The sequence below is a fragment of the Protopterus annectens genome, chromosome 8.part1 (assembly GCF_019279795.1).
Source record: "Protopterus annectens isolate FY-2018-M chromosome 8.part1, PAN1.0, whole genome shotgun sequence".
Taxonomy (NCBI): Eukaryota; Metazoa; Chordata; order Ceratodontiformes; family Protopteridae; genus Protopterus; species Protopterus annectens.
In genome coordinates, this window is record NC_056742.1 from 345,887,533 (window position 1) to 345,905,338 (window position 17,806).

Below are 17,806 nucleotides of genomic sequence, written 5' to 3' on the forward strand. Positions count from 1 at the left end.
TATCCGAAGGTCCATTCCCTGGAAATTCTGAAGGCCCCATCGGCTCCTCGTGGGAGTCGGTACAGGCAACCAGTTCAAAAGTGACGGATGACAGGGGCTGCGAAAGCGCCTCACTGATGACCGATGAACCGGCAACTGGCTCTGGTTGAATAATGTCTTCCGCTTTGGACCTTGGAGGCCTGTCTTTATTCTTGCACCCCTTATACACTCCAGTAGCTGGATAAGAATCCGACAACATATTGTAATTAAATCTTTTCCCAAAATAATGGAAGGCAAAATTGTACCTATGCCTAATAGTGCGTTGGTTAAATCTAGCACAAAACCTACAATTAGCTACGTTGTGGTCAGGGCTAGGCAAGGTATACAGTAAGAGTGAAAATCCTTATGAGGTATTTGCTTCCCACAAGAAATACAGTTATTAACTTTTTCTGACATCGGACTGGAGCAAGAAAAAAGTTTCCCCAACGGGGTACTTAGCTGAAAATACAAAGTCTTCGTTACAAAAGTCACCAAAAGTAAACAGGAGTCAGCCGACCAGTACTTGCGAACTGCTTTGCTATGGGCACCACACGGCAAGAAAGACTGGGGAAAATGGCGTTGGCTGAGGCCTTTATACCCCTGGTGCACTGACGTCAGGGAAGTAGCGACTTCAGCCGACGTCAGACCCAGACTTTGGGACTCTGGCCGATCAAGGGCTGCTGCCAGCAGGAAGATCCCCACAGTAATGACTGCAACAATGAACCACGATAAACATCAAGCCTAAAAGACAGTTAAACACTACATCACTTGCTTATTGACTAATACCAACTAGTTTAATTAAATCTCACTTACTAACTCCTGCTCTTAAAGAACTACTACTAAAAGACTGTTTGCATACATGACAGTGGTTTAAACTGTGCAAGAGCACTACACTAGGCACCACTTCTTCAGTTTAGTTGTAGCCTGTTTAGTGACTGTTAGACCCCCTTTTTTCCATTTTAAATTATGACAAACTTTGCACTTTTTATAGAGAATGTAACAAGAATCACCCTGCTCACATTTACACTGCTGACTTAAACTGTTGGGCAGTTACATCCTGTTCACCAACACACCTTTTGCCATCTAATGCATTTTTGTTTTGGAGCTTTTCTCCTTGGGTCTGCACTGAAAATGGGCCACAATCCCAGCTGGACCAACCCGGTTAACAAATGTCAATGTTGTTGTTGTTTTTCTTTCAGCTTTTCCCGGTTAGGGGTCGCCACAGCGGAACTCCGGTCCGCTAATGATTGCCAGCTGATTTTTATGGTGTCGAGGTGCCAGCCCGATGCCCAACCTTCAACGAAGGCATGCCCATTCACGCATGTCTTTCGAATGCCACTCGACCACGGGGAGGACATACAGACTCCACACAGAAGGCGCTCCAGCCAAGAATCGAACAGGAGAACCTCTTGCTGTGAGGCGATAACGCTACCGCTGCACCACCGCGGCTTCTCCGGTTAACAAATGTCAGTAAATAAATAAATCCTTTCTCGATAAACTGGAAAGTTCCTACCATGAAGATGCCAGATCTGCTAATGAAATGCACTACAGAACCCATACTGCATGGTGTCCGCATTTTCAGAAATGGCCACAGCTTTTAGCCAGAATTATAATTCACATTTTGATCTCATACCTAAGTTCTTAAATAAAAAAATCCCCCATCAGTGTCATCTGTGATTGAAAACAACACCAGCTAGGATACTGTGAACCTCCAATACTCACATACTGCAGTGCTTCAAATTAACAATACTGTATGGGGATTCTATTAATGTATGTCATATGACCCAATACTGACATACTGCAGTGCTTCAAATTAACAATACTCTGAGGATTCTACCACTGTATTTCAAATGACATGGATGCATACCTCTCACCCTCTTAGAGCAAGAAATCTGTACAAAGCTTAAAATAATGGGGGGGGGTAAAGACGTGAAAATAGGGAAGATTTTAAATATTACTCTTATAAATTTAGAAAGTTGCTAGAATGGCAGGATTTGTATTAGCGTGCATTTTATGAAAAATATAAAGTTTGAAACAGAAGACAATCTGGCGAAGAAGATTTTGGGACAGACAGGACAACTGTAAGAGGAAATGAGGGCATCCAGTGAAGAAGTAGATGGATTGTGTGAGAGAAGACCTGTGACAATCAGGCATGAGTGTCAGAGAAGGTAGGAGTGCGGCACTGAATCGAGAGAGACGGCAACACTTAACGTGACTCCCCAACCCATGTAGAAAATGGGAAAAGGAAGGATAATGATGATGAAGTTTGAAACACAAATCTATGGCATCATGTAGTGACTTCAGTCTTCAGTGATTTGCAAGAAAACCACACATTTTTTGAGGAACTGGCCAAATATATGAGCTAAAAATGTGGATATTCTGTGAAAATATGGACAGTTGAGAGGCATGCATGGATGAGGAACACACTCTACATTCATGTACAAAATACTATAAAATTGTATTTAATGAAATTATCAAATTTAATGTATTTAGTTGTTAACTGGGTAGATTAACTGGTGTATCTTGGGAAATGTTTAAGCCATTAACCATGTCAAAATGAGAAAGGTAAACACAATATATGTGCTGACATTTTTTTAAGAAGTAGGAAAACATCAGAATGCCTGCAGAAAAGCAGTACAGACATGGAGAGAATTTACAAACTCCACACAGACAGTGACTGGAGAGTAGAACTGAACCCAGGAACTACAAGGCAGAGATATTAACCACTGAGCCATTATACCACCATAGATGGATCAAACAAATCAGTATTCTGTTTACCATATCTTTTTCTTTCACCTTTTGCCTACGACCAGTGCCCATCTTCTTCAATCCATAAACGTCATCTCAACTTCTATTATTACCAGTTTGGCCTTTTACTCCCTGTGTATGAGGATTTTAAGTTATGGTGCTATTCACTGATTCCCATTTCATTTTTGAACCATTTTAACAAAAGACTAGCTAAATTTCTCACCCTTGGGGAAGTGGAAGACAGGGGGTTATAACATCCTCAGAGATCACAGAGGGAAATGTGCACAGCTTGAAAAAAAATGAGCAAGTGTTTAAAGAGGAATTTATGAACCAGTAGAAAGTGATGCTTTCTCTTCTCTGGATTACCTATTGCTCATAATATTTCTGTATGTATTCACTCTGTCTTTAAACCATCTATTCCCATTGTATTCCCGTACTATTTTACACCCTCCATATCCTTTATAAACCCTTCTGTATAACACTTAACTCTGTGCTTACTCTGTCTTCCTATAGCAAATAATCACTTCTCTATTCTTAGCTTCTGAGCTTCTCAAAAACCATAAATTACCTGTTTTTTTTCACATTTATACTATTTGCTTATTTATACTGTTTGTATTGCCTGCCACCTACTTTAATACTGAATGTATATAGTGTGTACTAATCTACACTGTTGTACTGCAATTGTCTGCCTTACTGTGCCTGTTAAATTGTATTTTATTGCTGTTTTTACTGTTTTCAAAGCTCTTTTTGCTATTTTCACTGTTTGTTAAGTATTTGCTGGAACTTTTCACCGTTGCAAAGCAATCCTTTCTACTTGTTTTGATTTTCCTGCCACACAGTGTTAAAATCACTGATTTGTTAACTGTTTAAAACATTCTTTAGCGTCTCCTTGCTGATTTTCTGCTGTTTTAAACATTTTTTTTGTGTCTCACTGCTATTTTTCTGCTGTGTTAAACATTCTCTAGTGTTTCCCATTGAAACTAGGGTAGCTAGTAGCTGTAGCATAGTCCAGATACAGGTTTGCTGCATCTGGGTATGTTTGTAGTGGCTGTTTGTTCTGACCATGTTTTCCTGGCCATCTTGGATTGGAAGGGTTTTTTCTGCATTCTAGTGAAAGAAGTGTGCTAATTGGAACCTGTCTAGTAAAGGGTGGTTGGTCTAGGACTTGGAGTAAACATCCTCACTGGTCCTTATGAAAGGTTTTTCAAGTTTTTAGCTTCTGGTATTTAAGCATGTTTCTGCTTGTTTGCACATTGCGCAGCACCGCTCACTACCCCACAATTATGTGCCATAGTTGGACAGATAAATTCAACATTTTTTTTCTTAGATACAGCTGTAGCACATTAGTGTAGCCCTTATCCTTTTTCCTAGTCAAAGAAATACTGCTAGCAACCTGTAACCTAATAAACCACCAGCAAAAAAACCCCAGGCAGAAATATCCATCCACTGAGCTCCTCCTTCATCGATCCTGAAAAGCCACCCTTAGTGATAACAGTCTTCAACCTAACATTATGAACAGTTGGACTACCCTTGTTTCTCCTGTCATCCTCATTGACTTGGGTCTCTTGGTCACAGCGTAGCAATTGCTTCATGTACACCAACTACTCTATACTAATAACTCACTCTAGTACAGAGTGCGAGAGATGCAGCTACACCAAGAATCTTGAATCTATGCTCTCGTACACTCAAAACAGTAACACTGAAGGGGTTGTCAACTCACCCACCACTACACATGCACATAGTACCACTACTCATACATATAGTATGCATCAAACACAAAAATTAACATATGCGGATGTTCTCTCAAAAAACTTACTGATACACCAGAGATCTCCAAAACACATGACTGCTACAACTAACACAGTTCCCACAGCACCCATGACACATAACAAAACCAGTGTCCCACCTACCAATCCCGTAAGGCATAACACTCAAAAACCAAATTTTCTTGTCCATGGAGACTCAATAGTGTGACACGGGTCTATATCATAACATTGAAGTTCTCTAACATCGAATGTTATTATATCGAACCCTAAACACCGAAGTGTGAAAACATCGAACAGTCAGAATAGCGAATTTTTTCCCAGAGAAAAAATTCGCTATTCCGAGAAACATACACACAGCACAAACACACTCAAAAAACAGCCATCCAGACGCATACACTTAAAATCCTACACCTAAACTAAACTTTACATACAGTACTATCCATTTACCTTAACCCACCCCTAACCCTAAAGTCCGTCACTATTGCACACTCACCTCACCCACGCCCTAACCCTAACTCACCTAACCCGCCCCCTAACCTACACACAATCGCATACTTACCTGACCCGCGCCCTAACCCTAACTCACCTAACCCGCCCCCTAACCCTAACCTACACACAATCGCACACTTACCTGAACCTGACCCATAATACTCCAACAATGCTGAAAACAGTGAAGCCACAGCAACGGGCCACCGAATTCTTTCCCTGGGAAAGGATTCGATGTCCTGCACCTTCGCTGTTTTCAGCGTTCAACATTACGGGTTCAATATTATAACATTCGATGTTAGAGAACTTCGATGTTATAATATAGACCCATGAGACACATGGATATCCCACTCAGCAGGTTGGACAAGGAGAAAGTCACGGTCAGCTTCCTGTCTGGTGCCAGGATTTGTCAGCTCATGCATGCACTCAGGTCTCTCAGCAACAGGTACCATTATTACTCTGTCATAGTTCATGTTGGAGTGAACGACCTGAGACATACTTCACTGGACTATATGAAGAGAGACATGATTGAGCTCTCTCAGTATGTGTTCCAAGCAGGTATGTCCTTAGCCTTGAGCAGCATACTACCCTCACCTAGAGTGATGCCACAATATAAGCAAAAAATGATTGACTTCAGTAATTGGCTTAGTTTTTGGTATCATTCAAAGGGGATCCTGTTCCTGTCAGCCTGGGAAGCCATTGTCAACAAACCTCACTGTTTTGCACCTGGAACCTCTAGGCTTTCAACCAAGAAAAAAGAACAGTCCAACTAACATGGGCAAAACCAGTTTAAAATCACACAATACATTTAAGAAATAAAATAAAATAGATAAGCACTTTCAAGCATTGAGTTTTTCTTCAGATCTAAAATCACTAGCTACAAAGAAACCCTTTAAACAGAAATATACATTCCATTCAATAAAAACTGTCCAATCAGAGAATACAAGGAACATATCAATGAAACAGCTGACATGAGCGTAATGGAAGTCTTAAAGGTACAGAGCCATTAAGCCCAGGAGCCTATTTTGCTTGTAGCCTAATGATCTACTTCATCTCAGGTAGTTCAGTACTGTAAACAATGTAACCTCCCCTCTTATTCTTCTTCACCAGGTGTAAAACCAAAAATGAAGAAGTGTCCCCTGAATTCATAGAAACATATTTCACCTCTAGGATTTTTTGCCGCTGGCAAAGCCTCTTGTCTCCCCCATAGTGCCTTTTTAGGCAAGGTTTTGAAAACAAACTTACTAAAGTTACATTTACCAGTCATAACAAAATAAGGGTCATGCTGCTAAACGGTAGGACCATAAATCAAAAACTGCACACCCTGGAAGCACTTCTGTCACTGGAAGATGTAGATGTTTGTGCTGTCCCAGAAATGTGGTTCAAGGCCTCAGAGTACCCTGGCCTTGCAAGGCTACAATGCCTTCCACACCTTTAGACCACAAAATGAATGTGTGAGAACCAAAGGAGGGAGCGTTTCGATCTATATTAGAGTTAAATTCACCTTCTATCTAGTTAGACTGGACAACTCCATGGACGTACTCCAAGTTCAGGTTACGGTGGGTAAGACCCCCATTCAAGTCATAGCCAGCTATAGATCCCCCACTATGGGTCATGACATGCATGAAACCTACTTGACCAAACTGAAGACAATCCAAATATTATCGAACACTCTGGTTATGGGAGATTTCAATTATCCCACCATCAATTGGGAAACCTAAGCTAACCCTAACTTGCTAGTACAAATGTTCCTAGACGTTGTTAACTCAGATGCCTTGGAACAAACTGCTCATACCCTGACAAGTCGAAGAAACATACTAGATCTGGTCCTCACTAACATGTTAAACAGATGCACTACCACAACTGTCAGACCCTCATTAATTATATCTGACCACATATCAGTCACCTTTGAGCTGGCACTAACAGCAGAACTCACAAAGGGTGAAATCAGACTAAAACCTTCACCAAGGGAAAGTATACCCTCCTATGTGAAGGTATAAATGCATTCCATACCCCACTCCCATCTGGAAGTGGTAACTACACCAAAGCTTACACTAAAGCCCTGTACAATCACTTGCAGAAGTGTATAGACTCAGCCATACCAGAAAGAATCAAAGCCAGAGTCCCCAGTAAAAATAAGCCACCCTGGTGGACATCCAGCATCAAAAACTTTACAATAAACCCAAAAAGTTGCTGTCTAAGAAAACAAAGGCGAGGCCCCAACAATGGAAATGCACCATCCTCAGCTCAACAGGCAAATAAGACAACTTGTCAAGTCCTCTAAGGGCTTTTTTGAGAAAAACTTAGCAAGCACAGCCAAGGATAACCATAAGGCTTTTTACAGCTACTTACAGAGCCTAAAAGGTAGGACCCAAGCATGTGCAGAACTAGTGACAAATGGTATCACACACACTGACCCTGCACAGATAGCAAACCCGCTAGTGGATAGGTTTGGTGAAAATCTCACTCCCTTATCCTCTCCAGACTTATCACAAACTTTCCACCAACCCCCCCCCCCACATTTCTGAAGAGCAAGTCATCAAAGCCTTATCCAAGGCAAAAACCACAGCCCATATGGGACCAGACAACATCCCAGGCTGTCTTCTAAACAAGATAAAACATGAACTAGCATCACCATTAAGTACCCTTTTCAATCATAGCCTAACCACAGGCTTTGTTCTTACGGAATGGAGAACAGCAACAGTTATTTCCCTCCACAAAGGTGGTCTAGCAACATACCTGGGGAATTACAGACCCATAAGCCTGACCGACCTCGTTTGTAAGGCCATGGAACGTATCGTTATGGACCTCATAAATAAAGATGTAGGCAACCTCCAAACCCTGGATCCTACCCAATTCAGCTTTGTCAAGGGCAGATCCTGCTTGTTAAATCTGGTGGATTTCTTTGAAGATGTGACCAGAGCCATTGATGAGGGCAAATCTGTGCACACAGCATACCTTGACTTGGCAAAGGGTTTCAACACAATCCCACACTTAGGCATTACTGATAAACCTGGCAAATGGAATGTAAACCCCTTTGTTGTAAGATGGGTTGCCAACTGGCTCACAGACGAGACACACCCTATCAAAGTGGGTGACTCCACATCAACCAGCAGACCTGCTACCAGTGAGGTGCCACAGGGGTCATGCTGGGCCCCCTACTGTTTGGTATATACTTCTCAGAAGTTCTGGTCAACAATAAGGGGTTATGGCTGATCAAGTTTGCAGATGACTGCAAACTGGGTGCAGTTATTGAATCCCCAGATGATGTCAGTATACTCCAGGAGGGTCTTATGCAGAACATCAACTGGTATCTTAGTCACAGTGTCAATCTGAATGCAAAGAAACGCATCATCACTCCCCTTCTGCACAAAAAAATCCCTTCATACTATCAAATCAACAACAATACCCTAAGTAGCCACAAAGTGGTATGGGACCTGGGATCACAAGTTGACTGCGACCTTAACTTCGACCACCATGTGCCTACCGTTGTAAAGAAGGCTTTCTACATAGCTCACTTGATTAGTAAAGGCATCACCTCAAAAGCAGAAGAGGTTATAACCCCTCTATACTTGGCACTAATCTATCCCATAATTGAGTATAATGCCCCATTTGCCATGTACCATACAAAGCACCTGGAACAATTGGAGAGTCCTCAGAGGTTTCTAACAAAGCAGATCAAGGGACTACAGCACATGCCTTACACAGACTGACCAAAGTCCCTGTCACTATACACTTTATCATATAGGCTTCTTAGGGAAGATTTATGCTTGGCCTACAGAGCAGTCTGAAACCCAAACTTAATGAACTTGCTGCATATCCATAAATCAAATGTGAATAGGGCTACCCATTACAGAGACCTACATATGGCCTGCAACTTAAATAGGACATGTTGGAGGGACAAATTTATCTCCCAGTGACTGCCACATCTTTGGAATAGGCCATCAATGTATGTGAAACAGAGCACCTCTATGACACTGTTCAAGAGGAATCTGGATGAGTGGATGGTCACTGTAAATTCTTACTGGGGATAGTGGCCACAACCCTCCTGGACATAGGCAGTCATTACTAAATGTAATCTTGGGTATTAACTGGCATTTCTATGATATTACATTGGGTGAAGCAGCTAGGCTTGAAATGACCTCCAGGTTGATAGCCTAGTAATCTCCTATGATCCTATGGTCTATAGTCCTATAAACTCTGTATTTTCTTTCTCTTTCTTTTTTTTTCTGTACATTTTCTTTTTATCCCACACCATTATCTATAGCTATACCTGTATTACAGTCTGTTTCACTTATTCATAGTTAATCCCAGGCCCCTCCTTTTCACTCATATCCTATATACTCTTGATAGACTGCAATTATTATATATCATTACTCACACACCAATTTAAAGAGTATATTATATGCAGTGCTGTATTTGAAAATGCCTGAGTCCATTCATCTCAATTTACATGTCTACTAGTTATGTTAAAAGCATTATACATTCAATGATGTACTCTATTACTCTGTACGTTTGCCTCCTGTTCACACCGTACTGCTAATGCAATACTGATACACCACGCATTCTATCATACATTTGTTATAGTTTGTTTATTATTTATCAGAGGTGAAATTCCTGTACTTTTTCTTTCCCAGGCCTCCACTAAAAATCAACCTTGCTCAACTGGGCCTTCAAAGCAAAGCAGTAAACAAGCAAATAAGTAGAAAAGTAGTTAAAGTAATTCAGTTACATGTTTTGGCTGCTAACGGAAAATGTATTACTCTGAGATTAAACTGCCAGCTGAGCAGGTCTGGAAAAATGTAACACTGTTCATCAAAACAGAGACTATTTTTGGAACATTTTACAAAATTTTCAAAGATGTGCCAATTTAAAAAAACGGACACTCTTTCTCAAGAGAAAATAAGCTGCTGTCTGAAAAAAAGTATTACACAGCATAAAAAGAACAGTGTTCCTATGAGAATATAAAAACTGGTAACATATTAGAGAAAATGACTTTGAAGTTTGCAAATGCAAGGCTTGTGACATTTAAGGTCTTAGACTAGGTTTCTCAGTTTGCAATTTTCCTATGATCTCATTGTTTTTTTAAAGTGTATAAATGTATCAGGCTATGAGATGAATCTTCAGACCAGATTACTACTTAGTGGTCAAATACCATGCCTGAAACCCTAGTTTGACTGGCAGTTTGTGCACGTCATCATGTTAAATTAAATAGGATTACCCTCACAGGAACAAGTGGGAGAAAATAATGAGGCAAACACTAAGGCCTTTGAACAGTTTGTTCTACACACATTACATCAGCATCACTTCTGCGGTGCAATGCTAAATTTTAGCCAGACTGGATTATACTGTTAATTTGCTTTGTGTATTTTCATTAAAAGTCCAGGATCGAGTTCACTAAGGTCAGCTGTAGTAGTGACTTTTTGACAATAGCGTTTGAATTAAATTATTTGGTTATGTTATTCTTATGTGCCCATTCTTCAACATGCCAAAACTTTCTACAGTAGAGCATAATAAAATTCAGAGCTCAGAAATTATTGTTTGAAATGTCTGACAATTTACTGAATGCAATTATGCTGAAAATGAATGGCACATATCACTGAAACTACAAATATCAGTTGTAACAAAAGAGGATATCTTTTTGTGCAAAACTTTTCCAAAAAGGAAACAGAATTATTTAAATTCTTTCTACTTAGTTATTTAAGTTGCTCTGTGTGATAATACTTATTTGTACTTTTTTGCTTCTTTTTCATGTTTAAACCCCCCAAAAAGTTATCTGTTTGCATTTTTTAGTTTGTTCTGGGACCTTAATCTTGTAGCTTAATTTGCAGTTTGGGAAGACTGTGTTTCTATATTAAACTGCACTGCTATGTCCACAAGTAGAATTACTTGTAAAAGTTATCCGTTTGGACTTTAAAACATGCTGGGCCTTAGTCTTGTGGATTTATTCACATTTGTGGCAGAACTGTGTACTACTGCCAGATTTGAGCCTTATTTAGTCATTTATTAGGGTATATTTCCATAAACTGTGATATGGTAAATGTCTGTGTACTCTGGTGCCTTAAACTGTAGTAGGATTTCAACAGGGGATTGTTTTTTTCTGCTTCAGGATTTCTGCTTCATTGCATTTACAGTGTTGATAATTCAGTTGTCCTCTTACAGTTTTTTGTTCTGCTTATCATTTACTTGTTTAAAATTGCATTATGGTGCCTTTTGTCCCCCTGCTCTTTGTGTATTCCCCATCCCCCAGTGAGAACTTAAGCTAAATTTTCTGAAAGAGTCTAATATTCACTTTATTTGATTGTACCCCTCTCTAGCTAGCCTGCTTCTTCCTTGAATTTTTTCCTTAACACGCCCACTCTTTTCCTCTGGTGGGTTTATAAGGCTGTGTCCCTGGCCACTGTTCCTTGCAGTAATATGATTTCAAAAGTCCCTTCTTTTCCTCTTTGCTATTGCCTGTTGCATAAGATATTTAAGTACTCTTCTTACCCATAGTTTTCCCCAGATTCATGATACTGAGTGCCCACTCAGCAAACCCATATTGTTCTTGATTAAACATGAGACAGCTGCTACATTGTCTCAAGATGCCAATATCCACCAAGCTGGCTACAGAGAAGTTAGGGAATTCCATCTCCATGTTGTCCAGTCCTTTGACTGGTGAACTACAAGGGGGTGGTGTATTGGGGTTAGAAGGCTATTATGGGTACTTTGTTAGCACAGAGGTGCTTTATTGTGGCAGATTATGCTAAACAGTACGAAATTCTACTAACTTTAATGTTTACATATTACTGATTTCTACTAAATCTGTAGGTATTGCCACTCAATGTCCAGTTAGCTGCTCTAAGCTTGTCAGTGCACAAAGTATTTGCTGTGTATTTACTGTTTTTTGGATACAGTTTTATGGACTGTTATATATGGGAAATTTTGCTTTCTAAGCATTTGCTACTGTACAGGGCACTGCTAATTGTACCTCCAAACAAATGCACTGAATTTATAGCAGCACAAAAATAAATAAATAAATAAATAAACAGAGGACTAACCAATGAGTCCTCCTAGATCTGCTAGCTAAAGTGAGCACTCAGTAACTCCTAGACTCAGGAAAAAGCTTGACGTGAAGAACCCAGACTGCAGTACCATAAAACCATGCTCTAGGACCAAGAGCATTCCATCTCTCACTGCAGCTACCCCACAGCAACCAGGTATAGATACTGTAGCCAATGGGCCTACATTTAACAACATTTCAATAATCTGCAGTACAATGAAAATTGTTATTCCAGGGTACCACTCCCCTATATTATTTACACAATAGGTATAATTTGCCAATGCTCAAAGAAGATCTGAGATTCTTATGTTTATTAGAAAGTTTTGTATGCTCTGCAGTTCACCACTTGGTGGATTTTTATTCCATGGACACAGAAAGCCTACACAAAATGGTCAGAGGTCTCAAACTTTATTTACTTTTTTCCTCCTATTTGTGCACATCCATGAGCTCTGTAACAATGAGCACTGAGACTTGATTTCCACTGGAAGCTATTTCTCTTTATGCATGTATTGTTCAAAAATGGGAATCACCTAGTGTAGCTTTAAGTTACTACCACTGCTGCATATAAAAAGGTCCGTCTTCATCAAGAGGAAGAAGAATGGAGACAGGTCACTTTAATCATGTATATGAAACTCTTATAAGCAGGCACTATAAAACCTTTTTGTTATACAAGAGAATATTAACCTTTCATATTGTATGTCAAGAGTTAATGAGCCCCTTAAAAGTGGGCACAGCCTCTCATATTACATGTGATAGACTGGAAAAAGTTCTGTAATAAAGCTTTCATGCAAGGAATATGAGCTCCACTGATGCAGACACAGCCTCTCATTTTAGATGTGTTACAAAACAGACTAATAAAGTTTGGCGACAACCTCATAAAAACAGGCATTTTCAATCATGAAAGTGTAAACCACTCTATTAGATGGACCTGATGAAGGTCAGGCAAACGTTTTTCTTAAATATAGTTCTATAGTTGTATCAAACAGTGTGTTATCATGTATTGTTTGTTAGAAGTTAAAAAATAAAAATAAATCCTTTTAACTAAGAATGAGGCTCTACAGTCTACTTGGGTCTTTCGGGAATATTCAAGTAAGGGACTAACCTCTAAGCTTTGGGGTTGGCTCCTTGTTTTTCCACCTCCCAGATTTTCCTCCAGTCAGCTCTCCTGGACCCTCCCACCATTGTCTGCAACTGTCTTTAAATAACCGACCTGTTGAATGTAATGCATTAAAACAAGAACACTCATCCATCTATCTACTTAACTGAATAAACTACTGGAAACTTCAACAAGATGTCTTTATTCCTCCCACAAGGAGGGTATCAGAGAGAGAGTGTCCTAGATTTGCTAGCTAAAGTGATTTTATCTGGACTAAACCTTTATACTCTGTTTCTTGTTAGTCCTGTCACCCTCTAGGTAACAGGAGGGATACCAGACTTCATATAAGCCCTCTGGATTACCTCTGTGGACTATAGAAAGAGAGATGTTATGGAGCTCTCAGACTGTGTGTCTCAGGCTGGTATGAGCCCAGCATTGAGTATCATATTACCATCACCGAGGATGATACAATGATACAATGATACAATGTATCACTGAGGATGATGTCACAGTGCATTGAGCAGCTTATTACCATCACCAAGGATTCTACAATGATACAATGACACAATGATACAATGTATCACTGAGGATGATGTCACAGTGCACTGAGCAGCATCTTACAATCACCGAGGATGAAGCCACAATATGAGCAAAAAAAATTGATTTCAACAATTGGCTGTCTTTCTGGTGTCATTTTAAAGGGTTCCAATATTTGTCAGCTTGGGAAGACAAGTTAACAGACCATGTTGCTTTGCCAAGGATGGTCTGCACCTTTCCCTTCTAGGCTTTTGAATACTGGCTAAAACATCATCTGCCCCCCCCCAACATAGCGCCTTTTTAGGCAATGCCAAATTGACAAATGTATAGACATTGCACAATCAACTCAGATGAACCTGAAGGTGTTACCACTCAATGCCAAGAGCCTAAATAAAAAACTATACTCCTGCAAGCCCTCAAAATATGGACATCTACGCAGTTACCTAGACATGGTTTAAAGCTGCAGAGAGTAACCTTGCACTAGCACAGGATTTCAATGCCTTCTACACTTTTACACCAGTAGCTGCATAGACAAGGGCTAAAGGTGGAGGTGTCTTGATATATATACATCAATAACAGTCATACTGCTAGGGTGGTCAAAAAGGATAATGTGCTGGGGTTCCTCCACGTGCAGATCACCATAGACAAAATCCTGTTCTATATCCTAGCCAGTGATAGGTCACTCACCATGTCACAAGAAGCTCACAGGGCATACTTGGACCTACTGGAGAGACTTACCATCCAACATAACACCCTACTCATGGTAGATTTTAATTACCCCTCTATTGACTGTAAAGCCTACACAGCATCAAATCTACAGGCACAGAGATTCCTGGACTTCGTAAATGCAAACATCCTTGACAAAATACTGAATCTGCCCAATACAAATTCCAACATACTGAACCTTGCACTCATAAATATAGAAGAACACTGCACCTCTCCCAATGTCTAGTCCTCCTTCATAGGGTTTAATCATAAAGTTGTCTCCTTAGAAATCAAAATCAACTCCTTAATCCCAGCAAAACTAGTAACAGAAATATTCCAAGGGAAATTACCTTTTATTAAGTGATGGTTTGTCAAAATTCAGTGTCCCTCCAAACCCTGAGAACACAGCAGGCTACACTGCATGGCTCTCAGGAACTCTGTAAAACCATGCCAATGGCTGCATAGAGGCTGCTGCACCTACCAGATGTAAGCCCCAAACCAGCCCCAGAAACAAACTAACATGATGTCATCTGAAATTAAACAGAATATACAACAAAAGGAAAAACAATACGGAAAAAATCAGGAATGGTAATTCCCATAAAGATAAAAACTCTCTCTTCTAACTGAATAGGCAATTAAGAGGGCTAAACAGGTCAAACAAAGATAACTTTGAGGTTAAGACAGCCTCCCAGGTGATAGATAAGACCTTCTTCAGCTATGCCAGAAACTTCAAGATCAGCACACAGCAATGTGCTGAACTGGTGGATAATGTTGGCAGACAAATTCAGTTCCAACTTTACCCCACTCTCAATCCCAACCATTCCCCAAGAAATATCCTCAGATATAACCCCTCCAACTATAACTAGGGAGCATGTACTGGCTGTGCTCGCTAAAGTCAGCCAAGATATAGTCTTAATGGGCCCTGATAACATCCCAGGATGCCTTTAAGAATCTAAAATATGACTTATCAGGACCCCTGGAGTCACTATTTAACTATAGTCTTAAAACAGGGTTTGTGTCATGAGTATGGAGGACTGCAGTGGTTATCCCCTTTCAAAAGGCAAGACCTTCAACAGATTCCAAAAACTACAGACCTATTAGTCTGATTAGTTTTATTTGCAAAGTCATGGAAAGAATTATCATTGAATTTATCAACAAGTACATAGGAGACCACCAGACACTAGATCCATCACAGCTTAGCTTTGTTAAAGGAAGGTCATGCTTACTGAACCTCGTGGACTTCCTTGGAAAGGTCACTAAGACAATTGATGAGGGGAAATTGGTGCATACTGCCTACCTAGATTTAGCTCAAGCATTTCATACAATACCCCACTTGGCATTGTCAACAGACTTATGGAACTGGGCATAAACCCATTTATAACACACTGGATAGCTAGCTGGCTCACTGATAGGATACAAAAGAGGTTAGGCTCAGTGAGGCCACCTCCACAAAGAGGCTGGTTACCAGTGGAGTCCCTCAGGGTTTTATGCTGGGCCCACTCCTCTTTGGCATCTACTTCTCAGATGTTAAAGCCAATGTCAAAGGCCTCTGGCTAACCAAGTTCATAGATGACTGCAAACTGGCAGCAGTCATTGAATCACCCCAAAATGAGAACACCACTCAGAAAAGTCTAACAGAAGCAAATGCTTGTTACCAAAACCATGACTTAAAACTGAATACCAAGAAATGCATTATTGTACCTTTTGGGAAGTCATCTTCCCTGAGTACCTATGTCATCAGTAAAAGACTCTGGGAACCCATGTAGATATTAACCTAGTCTTCGACCAGTGTGTGTCCAAGGTAGAAAGAAAATCCTTCTGTGTCGCTGAATGTATAACTAAGGGCATGGGCTCTAGGTTCAGAGAGGTCATTGTACCACTGTACTCAGCCCTCATCATACCCATCATAGAATATAATGCCCCCTTTGGTATGTACCTGACAGACACATGCAGCAATGGGAATGCCCACAAAGGTTCCTTACAAAAAAGAATACAGGGAGTAAACACAATGTTCTGCACTGATCACCTCAAAGCCTTGACTCTTTAGTCAGTATCGTGCATACTTCTGAGGGGATGATCCTTGCCTGGTGTACAAGGCATCTTTGGAACCTTTTTTTTTTTGAACCTCTTGCACATCCACAAAACAAACAGCATCAGAACTATTAGATTCAAAGACCTAAATTTTGCTTGAGACATAAATCGGACTTGTTGGGCAGACTGATATGTTTCTCAGAGAATTCTCATTCTCTGGAACAGGCTCCCCATCCATGTGAAGCAGAGTTCCTCCCTAATCCTGTTTAAGTGCAACTTGGACCAATGGATGTGTAATTGGAAATTTACCCCTGGTGTGGCACCTATGTCTCTGATGGACAGATGCAGTCACTAAAGGACTCTTATATAATTCACATCTGTGGGTCATATTTGGGTTGTGTGGCTAGGCTTATAAGGGCCCTAGTGGTCAATAGCTTAGTATACACCTATGAACCTATGAAGCAATATGCTTTGTGTTAGGAATGATGTTTAGAGATTATAGTTATGGCTAGAGTTATGGCAAAGTTTAGAAATAGGTTAGTATATACAAGTCAGTCTGCTGCAAGCGGTGCTTTACCCACTCACCAACCTTACTTACGTATAGTAACCCTAGCACTAGGCTTGCATATGCTTGAACTCAAACATGAGTTCAGGGATTCAGCTGCCACAATGATTGGACACCATCAAGGTCTCACTGTGAAAGAGGTTAGTGGCAGAGGGAAATGTGGTGGTGAGGGGTCTTTAGGTTTAGGGAGGGGAGGGAGATTCTAAGTTTAGGGAGGGACTGGGAATTGGTTCAGAGTTAGGGTTATGGAGTGATAGGAAGTTGGCTCAGAGTTAAGGTTAGGGAGTGAACGGGAGTTGCTGTTAGGGGTAGGGTTAGCTTATTGGTAATGCATGGGTATTGGGATAGTGGGAGTTAAGGCCACTGCCAATTTGTAGGAAACTTCTGGAGATAAGCTCAGAGGTGAAGAGGGAAAAAGTAGGGCACAGTGAGGAGGAAGAGCACATGAGATGTGTGAGTTGTTAAAAGTCTTTAAAAATTGGATAGTTTTGATATATGAATTATATTCATTATATGTTAATGCTAAATTGGATTTTACATTGTAGAGGTGTACAAGAGATCTATATACAAATTATGGTTGTGCAAAACATGTATGTCAGCAAAATTAACCTCATTTATTTACTGTATATGCTGAGGTAGGTATAGCTAGTTCAAAAACAGGAAAAATAAATATACCTAAAAAAATTAAAAGTGAAAGTCATGTTTTTACGTATCATTTTTTCTTTTGTGGTAGATGTGAAATATTAATTTAAAAGCATTTATCAGCTGTTGAAAATTGTTGCAGTTAATTGCCAAATATTGCTTTTTTAAGC

At 40.2% G+C, this 17,806-nt stretch overlaps 1 protein-coding gene across 1 annotated transcript in view; it reads left to right on the forward strand.

Moving 5' to 3' along the window:
- Positions 1 to 17,806, forward strand: part of CA7 (carbonic anhydrase 7) — a 397,617-nt gene that overhangs the window by 379,224 nt on the left and 587 nt on the right. The window lies entirely within an intron of this gene.